Source organism: Solanum tuberosum, unplaced genomic scaffold, assembly GCF_000226075.1.
Source record: "Solanum tuberosum cultivar DM 1-3 516 R44 unplaced genomic scaffold, SolTub_3.0 scf00797, whole genome shotgun sequence".
Classification (NCBI taxonomy): Eukaryota; Viridiplantae; Streptophyta; class Magnoliopsida; order Solanales; family Solanaceae; genus Solanum; species Solanum tuberosum.
The window spans coordinates 70,899-87,433 of NW_006239729.1; the positions used below are offsets into that span (position 1 = coordinate 70,899).

Genomic DNA, 16,535 nt, shown 5'->3' on the forward strand with positions numbered 1-16,535 from the left:
GCAAAAATATTACTGATTTTTACATTGGTCCCATCTTCACTACATCTCAACAATCGACAAAGAAAGAAGAGCACACATCAGATTAAAAAAGTTCATTTTTTATGTTGTCTTATATATATATATATATATATATATATATATATATATATATATATATATATATATATATATATATATATATATATATATATATATATATATATATATATATATATATATATATATATATATATATATATATATATATATATATATATATATATATATATATATATATATATATATATATATATATATATATATATATATATATATATATATATATATATATATATATATATATATATATATATATATATATATATATATATATATATATATATATATATATATATATATATATATATATATATATATATATATATATATATATATATATATATATATATATATATATATATATATATATATATATATATATATATATATATATATATATATATATATATATATATATATATATATATATATATATATATATATATATATATATATATATATATATATATATATATATATATATATATATATATATATATATATATATATATATATATATATATATATATATATATATATATATATATATATATATATGATATAATAACATATCTTATTCTTGGTGTATGATCATGATCAATAAAGAAATCTACTAGCATTAAATGATAATTTATACTCCTTCCATCCACTTTTAATTGTCATGTTGCGCTTTTTGAATGTCAATTTGACAAATTTTCAAAGTTAAATTAAATTACATCAATTCGATATTTTAAACAAAAAAATTAGATATTCAAAAACTATATGAAAAGTATTATAAGTTGCAATTTTTGTATATCAATTCGTAAAATGTTAGTCAAAGTTCTTATTGTTTGACTCTGAAAAGAAATTATGACAATTAAAAGTGGACGGAGAGAGTATTTTGTTTTGCTTTTTATATTAGGTGTGCTGGTTTACTTTTGTTGACTTGTTTCATTTCATGTTTTTATAAAAAAAAATGTGTATTGTTATTTTATTAGAATAAATATTAAAGAGATTTCTTTAGCCTTTTCCATTCTTTAATTTAAAGTAGTTATCTTTTTTTTTTGTCATTCAAATGTAACTTCTGATTATATTACATTCATGTTTATTTATACGTACGACACAAGCGAATAATTGAAATATCAAACCGAAACGAGAAAAATTAGAACAAAATAAAACTTATTTCGGTTCAAATTAGATGATATTTTCAAAATTAATAATAATAATATACTCAGTAAGATTTTATATAAAATTTGGAGATAGTTAAATTTTCGCAAATCATACTCCTATCTTGTGAAGGTAAATAAGCTATTTTTTGGAGGACCCTCCACTCGAATACATTGAAGTGTGAAAGGATAGAAGGCAAGCCCTATTCGTGGAATGCAATCATTGAAAACATTTTGGTGATGACAATATTAAAATCAACATTCTAGCAGCCACAATTGACTATTTCTTTATCATTGGGAAAAAAAAAATAACTGGTTTAATTTTCCAAAAACGTCTAATGAATAGGGGTAAACTTAGAAAATTATACCTTTTATTATTATTTTTAAATGAGCATAAAATGACCTAAGAGAGCACTTATTTTGAAACAAAGCTATACATATTTTTTCATATCTTATCTCATTATTGTTCTTTTAAGTCAAACTCTCTCTCTCTCACTCTCTCACTCTCTCACTCTCTCTTTTATCCTCACCTAAAAAATACACTACAAACATCATTTCTTATCAAGCCTATAAAAGATGAGACATATGCAACAACACTTCTCATAACCTATCAAAATATGCACTTCTTCAACTTTTTTTCCCTTTTCCTTTTTGTGTCTTTCCTTTTTTTGTTAGTGAAATATTGGAAGAATTCCAATACCCAAATTAGAAAAAGATTGCCTCCTGGTCCATGGAAATTACCCTTAATTGGAAGCATGTTTCATTTGTTAGGTGGACCTCCCCATCGTGTCCTTAGAGATTTAGCTAAACAATATGGTTCAATTATACATCTTCAATTAGGTGAAGTTTCTCTAGTTGTTGTTACTTCTCCTGACATGGCTAAACAAGTACTAAAAACTCATGACCTCGCTTTTGCATCTAGGCCCATGCTTATAGCCGCCGAGATTGTTTGTTATAATGGGAGCGATATTGTTTTTTCTCCTTATGGTGATTACTGGAGACAAATGCGTAAAATTTGCATCATGGAATTGCTTAGTGCCAAAAATGTCAAGTCATTCAATTCTATTAGACAAGATGAAGTTCTTCATATGATTGAATTTTTCGATCATCTTCTGGTGAGACAGTTAATGCCACAAAAGGATTTTTCAATTTGCGAGCTCTATGACTTGTAGATCAGCATTTGGGAAAGTATTCAAAGAGCAAGATGAACTTATACTATTGGTCAAAAAGGTGTCACACTTAACGGAAGGATTTGATGTGGCTGATATATTTCCATCACTAAAATTTCTTCATGTGTTATGGGGAATGAAGGGTAAAATTATGGATGTCCACCATGAATTAGATGTCATTCTTGAAAACATCATCAATGAGCACAAGAACAATGGTGAATTAGGAGGTGAAGGTTTAGTTGCCGCACTGCTAAGAGTAATGAAAGAGGGAGGCCATCAATTTCCAATCACCAATGACAACATCAAAGCTATTATTTTTGTAAGTATAATATGAAATAATCTATACCCTCCTTATTGTTATTGTATTTGGGAGAAGCTAATATAATATTGTAACTTGTTTATAAATGAAGGACATATTTGGCGGGGGAACAGAAACTTCATCAGCAACAATTGATTGGACCATGGTGGAAATGATGAGGAATCCAAATGTACTCTCCAAAGCTCAAGCAGAGGTAAGAAACAAGTTCAAAGGTAAAGAAACATTTGATGAAAATGATGTCGAAGAATTGAAATACCTAAAGTTGGTCGTTAAAGAAAGTTTCCGACTACATCCTCCATTTCCCCTTTTGCTTCCAAGGGAATGTAGGGAAGAAGTAGACATAAATGGATACACTATTCCTTTGAAAACAAAAGTTATGGTTAATGCATGGGCTATTGGAAGAGATCCTAAATATTGGAATGACGCAGAAAGCTTTAAACCTGAAAGATTTGAGGACAACTCTATGGATTTTGTTGGTAATAATTTTGAGTATCTTCCCTTCGGTAGTGGAAGGAGGAATTGCCCTGGGATATCATTTGGCTTAGCTAATGTTTATTTTCCACTAGCTCAATTATTGTACCACTTTGATTGGAAACTTCCTAGTGGAATCAATCCAAGCGATTTGGACTTGACTGAGTCTGCTGGACTTACTTGTGCTAGAAAGAGTAACCTATATTTGATCGCTGCTCCTCATCAAGCTGAGTGATGTGATGAAATCAAACCATAATTAAGAAATTTGTTTTTGAATTTCTTTGGCAAGCCAACCGTTGTACTTTTATTTTCAGCTTTACCTATAATAAATATATCTTATCATATTGTATGATGGTGTCATTATATTCAATTTTGTGTACCATTGTTAAACATGTTTCTGTAATAAATTGTACATCGAACAAGTGGAAAGCATAAGACTGAATATATGTGCGACCCTTTATATTTTATTTTTTTAATTTTTCCATTTAGACATTTAAACTAATGGTTGCACCAATTAAACATTTGAATCGAAATTCAATTCATGCTCCTATTAGGCCCTTCACTATGGTAGATTGTGAAAAATATATGACATGTGATATACACTTGACAAATGATCGTTAGACGGATGATCGAAAATGTTGTCCGACAATCTTTTCGATGAACGCTTAATTATATATATATATCAATTGTTATATCACTTTGATTGGAAACTTCCTAATGGAATCAATCCAAGTGAATTGGACTTAACTGAATCTGCTGGATCAACTTGTGCTAGAAAAAGTAACCTATACTTGATTGCCACTCCTTATCAATAGCTAGCCAACAACAACCGTCAAACTTCTCAATCCAAAATTTCCTATCTGATCATCAAGTAAGATATTTTTGTTATGATGTTTCATGACCACTCTTTTTCTATTTTTGTATAAATAGTTGAAGAAAGAGGTTTTGGTTTATGTCCCCCTTCTTTTGTGTATACTGCTTATTCATTAACTAATAAGATAAGCTTCATGTCAAGGAGTTGCTTGGATGTAAAGAATCTTTCACTTTGATTGCGAGTTTGAGTCATCAAGAAAGTGAAAAGGATGGAGAGCTCTAGGTAGAGGTAAAAACATTTAAATTTAAATTTAAAAAAGGACAATAGGGAGTTACTCGAATAGGAAGTTCCCCTCATCTCAAACCTAACGTTATGAATTCGAGTCACCAAAAGAATTAAAAAAAAGGTAGAATCTCCTTTAAAAGGATTTAAAAAAATAGAAAAATATAAACAATCCTCTACTATCTCAAGATTGCTTAACTTAAGAAAAAACCAAGAGGCGAAACTAAAATTTTAATTTATGAATTTTGAATTTTTATCTATTGGGCTCTAAATATATACTTATATAAAATAAATGTAATTTCAAATTATATTTTCTCTTGTTCCTAATTACTTGTCCACTTTGAATTGACACACCTATTAAGAAAATAATGATTATAGTGAGTTTATCATTTTACCTCTATTGATAATGAAGTGGATGAATTAAAAACTTATGATTTTCAAAAAGTATTACCTTTTTCAAAGTAATTAATTGAGAGTATAATAGGTAAAAAATGTTGGGAAAATTGTATATAATAGCAAACTATTAATTCAAATTAAATGCTATAACCATAGTTTGATTTAATTGTACCCCATAGCAAACTGTTGCTATTTCGCCTCTCTCCTTGGTGAATCTCGCTCTCCACTCTCATTCTTGTTGGGCAGTCTCCCTCGCCTCTCTCGCTTTTATATAAACACAAATGTATAAAATGCATTGGTATTTGTAAAAAGCGAGAGAAAATTGTATATATACATATATTTTCGTTTCCCTCTCTCCCTTCTACCATATCTCGCTCGCCACTCTCCCAAATCTCGCTCGCCACTCTCATTCGCCTCTCTCACTTTATACAAACACAAATGTATACATTGTGTTTGTGTTTGTATAAAGTGAAAGAAAATTGTGTATACAAATACAAATACATATATTTTCGTCCTTGTCACGCCCCGAGCCTACACCCTGGACGTGGCCGGCACTCGAAGACCATTGCTTGCCCCAAGCGAACCCTTGGCCTGGCTTACTGACTCAGCGGAAGACTCTAAACATTTTACTATAATCAAATGAACTTACTCAAATAACTTTAGTGAAATAACTCAGAATGTTTAATGGTCAACATTTAACTTGGCCAAAATGACAACTCAAGTCTTAACATATGAAATGATAATGTAAAGACGTCTGACTACTAACTGTCTACGAAGCCTCTAAAACAAAGAGGGATGTCGGGATAGGACCCTCGATCATCCTAACATCTGAAGGACTAGAAAGCAAATAAAGGAGTCCTTCAAATGCAAGAAGGCTCACCACAGACTCTGAGCGCTCAAGCTGGATCAACAAGGCGCTGGATGCTGATCTTGGTTACCTGTGTCTGCATCATAAGACGATGCAGGCCAACTGGCATCAGTACATTTAATGTACGAGTATGCGAGTTGGAATTCTAAACAAATACAAATGCTTGAAAAGATTCTGAAAGAAACACTTACCTTGGCTCTTCTCAACTCATGAATAACTTAACACAGAATAAAGCAATGAATACATGCAATATATGAAAAAACTTTATAAAACAGTAAAAACAACTTAGTTCGTTAAAGGAAATGCAATAACAAACTTAACTTTACTTATATAATAAAATAATATAGTTTCTGTGGGAGATTCTCTAACTGACAACCACCACTATGAGCCTAAGTGGTAATACAACGTCTTGCCCACGTGCCAGAACTGTCTTATACTTTGCCGTCATATAGAACACTTAACTAAGTGGATCCGCTAGCTTAACTTAAGTGATCATCTAAAAAGTATGACCCATTAATACCCATGATGGCTACATCATCTAAAAAGTATGATCCTTTACTACCCATGATGGCTACATGGTTTATGGAGACTTGAGTTAATATGAATTTGCATCCCCATATCGGTGCTCAATACTACTCCCAAAAATATACTTAGCTCATATGTTTAAAAACATAACTGTTTCTTTAGTTTGAGATAATTACTCAAAGCTTAGCCCAAAGGCTCTCTTGGAATCGATGTTCCCTTTTCTTGCTCAAATGTGAAAACATTTATAAACTTCGTTGGGAATACCTAGTTCCCTAATAAACTTTTGAGACATGAACTCAACTCTTTACTCTTTGCTTAACTTGAAAACTCGAGTCTTAAAATGAATTAAAAACATTGTTAAAGACTCTTGAAAGCTTTAAGAAACTTTGTTTTGACTTGCTTCTTAACTTCTAGACTTGACTCTCGACTTCTTTGACTTTGATCTTAACTTTCCTTGAATAGGATTATGTATTCAAGGTTCATGATCTCGTGTATTGGATAATTTCATGATGTTTAGATGTACCTTAGAATGTTGGAATCAACTAGAAAACATAGGTACATTGCTAAGGAACAAGTACGAAAAGGTGGGGAGCGAATGGGGAGAATTGGCATCCCTAGCGCTCTGAGAGGCGCGGGGCGCCAACCCTCAACATTCAAGGACTGGTCTGGGGCTCGCTGGCTGGCGCGGCGCCCCAAGGGTGAACATTCAGGGACCATTTTGGGGTGCGCTGGCTGGCGCGACGCCCCACCCCTATACCTAGGTGTTTGACGACTTTTCTTCATTTTTCATCTCTAAACCCTCTAAACTCTAATGGTTCTTTCCCCAAAGACTTAGAATCATTTATACTCTCAATATATGATAGATTCAAACCGAAATTCAATACGTGAATCAAATCGCAAGAACTCCAACAACAAAACCCACCAGAAATTCAACAAAACTTTCAACAATGTTAATCAAGAACTTCACTTTCTTAACATTCAAACAACTCCAATTTTGCTGAATTGAAACAAGTTTTGGCGTGTGCGTGAACTAACCCAGCACTATGTGATCTCACATACCTTGTAGGGATCACCCCCGATGAATTCCACTCGCAAAAGCTTGAACGTTCTTGGCGATTTCTTGATTTTCTCTCCTCTTTTCTCTTCTTTCTTCTCTTCTCCAAGCCCTAGCGTAAATTCTAATTTTCTAAATTGAATAAAGTCTTGTTTTACCCCAATTAATTCCTAAAAACGAAATAGGCAAATTAGGTAAAGAAAATACTAGTTTACCTTTCCAAAACCCGGATTAGACTTTCCTTAATCTAACAGCCCAACTTCCAAAGGGCATAACTTACTCATACGAACTCGGAATCGTAAAAACTCGGCGGCGTTGGAAAGATCATTCCAAGAAATTTACAACCATATCTGGAAGTACACCTAACTCATCCTGAGTTAGGAGTTATGTCCATTTGAAGTCGATCAAAACCTCACATTTCCTAACTTAAACAAATTTCCAGATTTGTCACTATTTCCAAAAACGATTATTTCAAGTTCTTAGCTTCTTCCTAGCTATTTAAAATTGTGATATGTTACAATATATACCCTTCGAATGAGATTATTCTTACTAGGCTCAGGGTGTAACATCAAGTTCAAACACCCAACAAGCAAATGTAAACAAACAACATGCTCACTCATAATTTAAAGAGTACTAAGAAGAGAATTAGTAACTTACTCTGCATTTTCTCCGGACTCAAAGAGATGTGGATATCTTTTCTTCATATCCTCTTCAGCTTCTCAAGTAGCTTCCTCGACAAATTGGTTCCTCCAAAGGACTTTGACTGATGCTACTTCCTTAGTCCTCAACTTGCGAACTTGGCGATCTAGGATCTGAACCGGAATCTCCTCATACGATAAGTTGTCTTTGATCTCAATATTTTTAGTTGGTATGATCAATGAAGGATCTCCCATGCACTTCTTCAACATGGAAATGTGAAACACCAGATGAACCGCTTCTAGCTCTTTTAGTAGCTCTAACTCATAAGCTACATTACCCATCCTTTTGGATATTCGATAAGGCCCAATATACCGGGGACTAAGTTTCCCCTTCTTACCAAACCTCATAACACCCTTCATGGGTGAAACCTTTAGATATACCCAATCATCTACTTCGAACTCTAACGCCCTTCTCCTAACATCCGTGTAGGATTTCAGACGACTCTGTGCCGTTTTCAACCTCTCTTGAATCAGTTAACCTTCTTCATAGCTTGATGGACTAAATATGGTCCTATCAACCCTGCTTCACCAACTTCAAACCATCCAATAGGAGATCTGCATCTTCTCCCATAAAGAGCTTCATAAGGAGCCATTTGGATGCTAGAGTGGTAACTGTTGTTGTAAGCAAACTCAATGAGAGGTAGGTGATCATCCCAATTTCCTTTGAAATCAATCACACAAGCCCTCAACATATCTTCTAATTTCTGAATAGTGCGCTTTGTTTGCCTATCGGTTTGAGGATGAAAGGCAGTACTTAAGTTGACCTTTGAACCCAATCCTTTCTGAAAATATTTCTAGAACTGTGTAGAAAATTATACACCTCTATCTGAAATAATGAAGACTGGGACTCCATAAAATCTTACTACTTCCTGAATATTAAGCTTAGCATAATCTTCTGTTGCATGGGTAGTCTTTATGGGTAAAAAGTAGGCTGATTTTGTTATTCTGTCGACAATCACCTAAATAGAATCATGTTGTCTGCGAGACCTTGGAAAACCTGTGATGAAATCCATATTAATCATCTCCCACTTCCATTCTGGAAGTTCTATATTCTGCACCAAACCACCGAGCCTTTGGTGTTTTTCTTTAACTTGTTGGCAATTCGGACACTTATCAACAAATTATGCAATGCTCTTCTTCATACTATTCCACCAATACACTTCTTTCAAATCACGATAATTCTTTCTGGAACCCGTATGAATGGAATATCTAGAGCTATGAGCCTCATCCATGATTCTCTCTTGGAGTCCATCCACCATTGGTACGCACAATCTACCTTGATATCTCAGTACGTCATCTCCCCCTTGTTCAAAAGCTAATATTTTTTGTTATGAACATTTGCCTTCAATTCAAGCAAAAAGGGATCTTGGTCTTGCTTTTCTTTAACTTCTGCCACTAGTGATGATTCAGCACCATTCGTCACCACTATTCCTCCTTCTGTGGAATCCATGAGTCGGACTCCTAGGCGTGCAAGCCTATGCACATCTTTTGGTAACTCTCTCTTTCCTTCTTCAACATGGGAAGACAACCCATAGACAACCTGCTTAAGGAATCATCAACAACATTAGCCTTACCTGGGTGGTAAAGAATACTCGTGTCGTAGTTCTTGAGTAACTCTAACCACCTTCTCTGTCTGAGATTGAGCTCTTTCTGAGTGAACACATATTGAAGGCTCTTGTGATCGGTGAACACATCCACATGAACACCATACAAATAATGGCGCCATATCTTCAAAGCGAAAACTACAACAGCCAACTCTAGATCATAGGTTGGATAATTCTTCATGAACTTTCAACTGTCTGGAGGCATAAGCTATAACTTTGTCATTCTGCATTAAGACACAACCCAAACCAACTCTAGATGCATCACAATACACCACAAAACCTTGAGTACCTTCTGATAAGGTCAAAACTGGGGCAGTAGTCAACCTCTTCTTCAATTCCTGAAAGTTTTTCTCACAAGCTTCAGACCATTGAAATTTAATCGTCTTCTGAGTCAACTTGGTCAAGGGGGACGAAATAGACGAGAACCCCTCTACAAACCTTCTATAATAACCAATTAAACCCAAGAAACTCCTAATATCAATTGGAGATGTGGGTCTAGACCAATTCTACACTGCCTCAATTTTTTTAGTATCAACTTTAATTCCCTCTCCAGACACAATATAGCCTAAGAATTCCACAGACTCAAGCCAAAACTTACACTTAGAGAACTTGGCATACAACTCCTTATCTTTCAAAGTCTGAAGAACTATTCTGAGATGGCTAGCATGATCCTCTTTATCCTTGAATAGATTAGTATGTCATCAAATGAAGACGATAACAAACATATCTAAATAAGGTTTAAAGACTCATTCATAAGGTCCATGAACATTGTTGGTGCATTAGTTAAACCGAACGACATGACTAGAAACTCATAATGACCGTAACGGGTCCTGAATGTTGTCTTTGGAATATCACATTCCCTTACTTTCAACTGATGGTAACCTGATCTGAGGTTAATTTTTTGAGAAACAGGAAGCACCCTGAAGCTGATCGAAAAGATCATCAATCCTCGAAAGAGGATACTTATTCTTGATGGTAACCTTGTTCAACTGACGATAATCTATACACATCCTAATGGAAAGATCTTTCTTTATCACAAACAAGACCGGAGCGCCCTAAGGTGAGACACTTGGTCGAATAAAATCCTTATCTAGGAGATCTTTTAACTGCTCTTTCAACTCTATTGGTGCCATTCTATATGGCGGAATAGAAATAGGACGAGTATCTGGAATGATGACTATGCCGAAGTTTATTTCTCTCTCAGGAGGGACTCCGGTAGATCATCAGGAAAGACTTCTGGAAACTCTCTTACTATATGAACTGACTGAATGGGAGATATCTCAACACTAGAGTCATTAATTCGGACTAAATGATAGATACAACCCTTTGAAACTAACTTTCTCGCCTTAAGGTACGAAATGAAACGACCCCTAGGCACTGCTGAACTATTACTCCACTCTATGACTGGCTTATTAGGAATTTGAAACTTGACAACTCGAGTTCTTCAATCTATTGATGCATAACAGGCATGTAGCCAGTCCATACCTAGAATGACATCGAAATCCACCATGTCTAACTCAACTAAATCAGCCATCGTGCTCTTGTGATTGATGGAAACGGGACAATCACGATAGACTCTTTCTGCTATAATAGACTCTCCAACAGGTGTAGAAACACAAAAGGGTTCACAAAAGTTTCTCAGGAAGAACATCAAACTTATTTGAAACATAAGGGGTTACAAAAGATAAACTTGCTCCTGGGTCTAGCAAAACATAAACATCAAAAGTAAAGACTTTGACATACTTGTGACAACATCTGGAGAGTTCTCTTGCTCTTGGCGACTCGTGATCGCATAGAGGCGGTTTACTCCTCCGCCAGTACTGGAAGTAGCTCCCTTAGGTGCAACCCTGTCTGGTGGAGCAAGTGATGAAGATTGGGCTCTATTGATCTGATTTCCACTACCTTGCCTATTCTTAGGACATTCCTTCAGGAAGTAACGCACGTGCCCACACTTGAAACAACCTGTCTGGCCATCACAACACTTACCTGGGTGGATCCTACCACACTTAGCACATGTAGGAGCCTAGTTACTTCCTTGTGCCACACTACCTTGAGACTGTGCAGGTCTAGCTCTGAAGTTCTGCAAATTCTGGCCATTATACTCACCTTTGTTTTTGGGTGAAAGTGCACTAGCATATGATGGTGCAGGTCCCTTTTGCTTCTGAAAAGACGGATGATTTACACTAACCTTCTGCTGCCCAGACTCGTTCCCTGTCTTCACTTTCTTATTTCTGAATTCTTCCCTGTCTCTTAACTTCTCTTCCTCAACCTGCTGCATATAAACCATCAACCTCGAAATGTCCATGTCTCCAATAAGCATTGATGCCCGATCCTCTTTGATTGATAGACGGCCCAACCCAACAACGAACAAGATTATTCTACTTCTCATGTCCTTAACCATCTCCGGAGCATAACGGGATAGTTGGGTGAACTTCAACCCATATTCATGAACACTTAGAGAATCCTGCTTAAGTGTGAGGAATTTACGTACCTTGGCCTCTTTCAGTTCTTGGGGAAAGAAACACCCCAAGAAAGCTTCCTCAAAACAGGCCCAACTCGCAGATGGTACATCCTCAGCTCTACCCTCTTTCCATTGATCAAACCAGGTCCTAAGCAACATTTTTCATCTGATATGCAGCTAGCTCAACTCTCACAGTATCAGTAACATGCATCACATCAAACACCTTTTTCAGTTCCTCAATGAAGTTCTCTGGATCCTCTGCAGTGCTGGAACCCATGAAACTTGGAGGGTTCATCCTTAAGAACTCACGAATCCTTGAAGTGTCAGCCTCTTCTTGTCGAGCTTCTCTCTGCTGCTCAGCTTGGTTAGTCACAACTTGACTGAGCATTCTAATAGCCTCTCTGAACTCAGAATTAGTGACTTCTCCTTGAGGTTGCACTTCAGGTGCATTGGGTAACGTTTGTCCCTCAACATTCCTCCTAGCTAGACGACTTCTGACTGCTCTTCGTGGAAGCATGATTATCTGAAACACTCGCAAGCATGAATTAGAAGGAAACTTTTATAGAGAGTAACTCTATCGCACGAAATGAATATGAAAGAAGAGAGGTAGTTCATAAATGTTACAACCTCCTAATTATAGATTATAGATGTGGAGCGCCAAGACAGATAACTAGAACTCTACAGACACGGCTTCATAGACTCCATAAGACTCTTGAAATCTATGCTCCCCGAGCTAACACCCTGGACGTGGCCAGCACTCGAAGACTATTGCTGCCCCCAAGCGAAACTGATAACTAGGACTCTACAGACACGGCTTCATAGACTCCATTGGACTCTTGAAATCTGTGCTCTGATACCAAGTTTGTCACACCCCGAGCCAACACCCTGGACGTGGCCGGCACTCGAAGACCATTGCTGGCCCCAAGCGAACCCTTGGCCTGGCTTACTCTTAGCACAAGACTCTAAACATTTTACTATAATCAAATGAACTTACTCAAATAACTTTAGTGAAATAACTCAAAATGTTTAATGGTCAACATTCAACTAGGCTAAAATGGCAACTAAAGTCTTAACATATGAAATAATAATGTAAAGACGTCTGACTACTAACTATCTACGAAGCCTCTAAAACAAAGAGGGATTTCGGGACAGGACCCCCGATCATCCTAACATCTGAAGGACTAGAAAGCAAATAAAGAAGTCATCTGAATGCAAGGAGGCTCACCACAAACTCTGAGTGCTCAAGCCGAATCAACGAGGCGCTGAATGCTTGATCCTTGCTACCTGTGTCTGTATCATAAGACGATGCAGGCCAACTGGCATCAGTACATTTAATGTACGAGTATGCTAGTTGGAATGCTAAACAAATATAAAGGCTTGAATTTTTTTTGAAAGAAACACTTACCTTGGCTCTTCTCAACTCATAGAATAACTTAACACAGAATAAAGCAATGAATATATGCAATATATGAAAAGGCTTTATAAAACAGTAAAATCAACTTAGTTCGTTAAAGGAAATGCAGTAACAAACTCAACTTTACTCATATAATAAAATAATATAGTTTTTTGTGGGAGATTCTCTAACTGATAACTACCACTATTAGCCTAAGTGATGATACAACATCTTGCCCACGCTGCCAGAACTGTCCTATACTTTGCGTCATATAGAACGCTTAACTTAGTGGATCCACTAGCTTAACTTAAGTGATCATCTAAAAAGTATGACCCATTAATACTCATGATGGCTACATGGTTTTTGGAGACTTGAGTTAATATGAACTCACATCCCCATATCGGTGTTCAGTACTACTCCCAAAAATATACTTAGCTCATATGTTTTAAAAACAAACTTCTTTCTTTGATTTGATATAATTACTCAAAACTTAGCTTAAAAGCTCTCTTGGAATCGATGTTCCCTTTTCTTGCTCAAATGTGAAAACATTTATAAGCTTCCTTGGGAATACTTCCCTTATAGCTTTTTGAGAAATGAACTCAACTCTTTACTCTTTGCTTAACTTGAAAACTCGAGTCTTAAAATGAATTAAAAACATTGTTAAAGACTCTTGAAAGCTTTAAGAAACTTTGTTTTGACTTGTTTCTTAACTTCTAGACTTAACTCTCGACTTCTTTGACTTTGATCTTAACTTTACTTGAATTGGATTATGGATTCAAGGTTCATGATCTCATGTATTGGATAATTTCATGATGTTTAGATGTACCTTAGAGTGTTGGAATCAACTAGAAAACATAGGTATATTGCTAAGGAACAAGTACGAAAAGGTGGGGAGTGAATGGGGAGAACTGGCGTCCCTAGCGCTCTGAGAGGCACGGGGCGCCAGCCCTAAACATACAGGGACTGGTCTAGGGCTCGCTGGCTGGCGCGGCGCCCCAAGGGTGAACATTCAGGGACCCTTTTGGGGCGCGCTGGCTGGCGCAACGCCCCACCCCTATACCTAGGTGTTTGATGACTTTTCTTCTCCGTTTTTCATCTCTAAACCCTCTAAACTCTAATGGTTCTTTTCCTAAACAGTTAGAATCATTTATACTCTCAATATATGTTAGATTCAAACCAAAATTACACCCGAATACGTGAATCAAATCGCAAGAACTCCAACAACACAACCCATAAGAAATTCAACAAAACTTTCAACAATGTTCATCAAGAACTTCACTTTCTTAACATTCAAACAACTCCAATTTTTCTGAATTGAAACAAGTTTGGCGTGTGGATGAACCAACCCAGCACTATGTGATCTCACATTCCTTGTAGGGATCACCCCCGACGAATTCCACTCACAAAGCTTGAATGTTCTTGGCGATTTCTTGATTTCTCTCCTCTTTTCTCTTCTTTCTTCTTCTTTCCAAGCCCTAGTGTAAATTCTAATTTTCTAAACTGAATAAAGTCTTGTTTTACCCCAATTAATTCCTAAAAACGAAATAGGCAAATTAGGTAAAGAGAAAGACTAGTTTACCCTTCCAAAACCCGGATTAGACTTTTCTTAATCTAACAGCCCAACTTCCAAAGGGCATAACTTACTCATACGAACTCAGAATCGCGCAACTTCGGTGGCATTGGAAAGATCATTCCAAGAAATTTCTAACCATATCTGGAAGTACACCTAACTCATCCTAAGTTAGGAGTTATGACTGTTTGAAGTTGACCAAAAACTCACTTTTAACTTAAACAAATTTTCAGATTTGTCACTATTTCCAAAAACGATTATTTCAAGTTCTTAGCTTCTTCCTAACTATTTCAAATTGCGAGATGTTACAGTCCTATACACTTATGATTAGACAAATATGATCTTCCCCTGCCCAGTTTTCTTTTGTGTTTCTCTCTTTCTTGCTTTATACAAACACAAATTATACAATTGATTCTTTTGTATATGTATACCGAAACAGATTATACAATTGCTTTTTTTTGTATATATATAGCAAAATATACATATTATTAGCCATAACAAACATAAAGTTTGCTATGGAGCGCAATTATGCAAACTATAGCTATAACATACAAATATGATTTTTATGTTTGCTATATGTGAAAGTTGCTTGTTTGTTCTTTATATAATAGGTAAAAAATAATTGTTCTTTCTTGATTTGTCAAAATGGACAAGTAAAAAAATAAAAGTTGAACAAGTAAGTGGGGACAATTAGAGTATAAAGTTTGAACTAAAGTTACTAGTTTCATCGAACTCATATCTCAAATGATGAACACAAATTATACCATCTCTATTCATATTTATTTGTCATCTTTAATCTAATGCAATCTTAAGAAGTAATAAACAAAATTATAATTTTACTAAATCATTCTTAATTTATATAAATTATTTTACTATTGGAAAATATATATTTCTTAATAATAAAAATAAAATAGTAAATTATCTCTTAATCTTTTAAGCTAGACAAGTATATAGAAAACAACCTCTATTTTCATAAGTTAAGAGGTAAGACTACATATACGTCATTTTTCTATGACCTTATTTTTGTGATTATATTTGTATGTTGTTATTATTGAACAAAATAAAAAATGTATTTATTTTTAATATAATGAATAAATAAAAATAAACGAAAGAAATATTTAAATGAATAAGGAAGCCCACTATTCATTGAATTATGTGCCATCATGGGTGACAAAATCAAACCGATCCTTCCTGCTCGTTCAATCCATTCAAGTGTGGGTTGAGTTATTAATTTGTCCATTTACTAACTTAATTTATTTTAGGTCATTAAAAATTTGATTGCTATATAATTCAATTAATTTTAAAATTGAACGAATTAAGTTACGATCTGCATTATAATCTATTTCAATTTTTAAATTTTAAGTAACTTTGGACGAATTAATGATTCACTCATTTATTAATTCAATTCAAAACCTGCTCAAATTCATTCAAATTTGTCTATTTTACACACCTAACATGTCATCATTGAAGAAGTTTTAAATGAAGAAGGAAGCCACTATATGTTGAATGGTGTGCCATTGGGGTTGACCCAACATGTTTAAGTTTGAGTGGTTGTTGACATATTATTTTATTAGTTCAATTTATTTTAATTTATTTTTTAATTTGATATCATATATATAAGATAATTAATAAAAAGATAAATGGTTATATATATATATATATATATA

At 34.7% G+C, this 16,535-nt stretch overlaps 2 pseudogenes; both read left to right on the top strand.

Moving 5' to 3' along the window:
* The first annotated feature begins 1,784 nt into the window (after positions 1-1,784).
* LOC102580071 (premnaspirodiene oxygenase-like) lies at positions 1,785-3,593 on the top strand (annotated as a pseudogene).
* Positions 3,594-12,006: 8,413 nt separating this feature from the next.
* The window catches only part of LOC102581081 (premnaspirodiene oxygenase-like), a 9,386-nt pseudogene continuing 4,857 nt past the window's right edge, over positions 12,007-16,535 (top strand).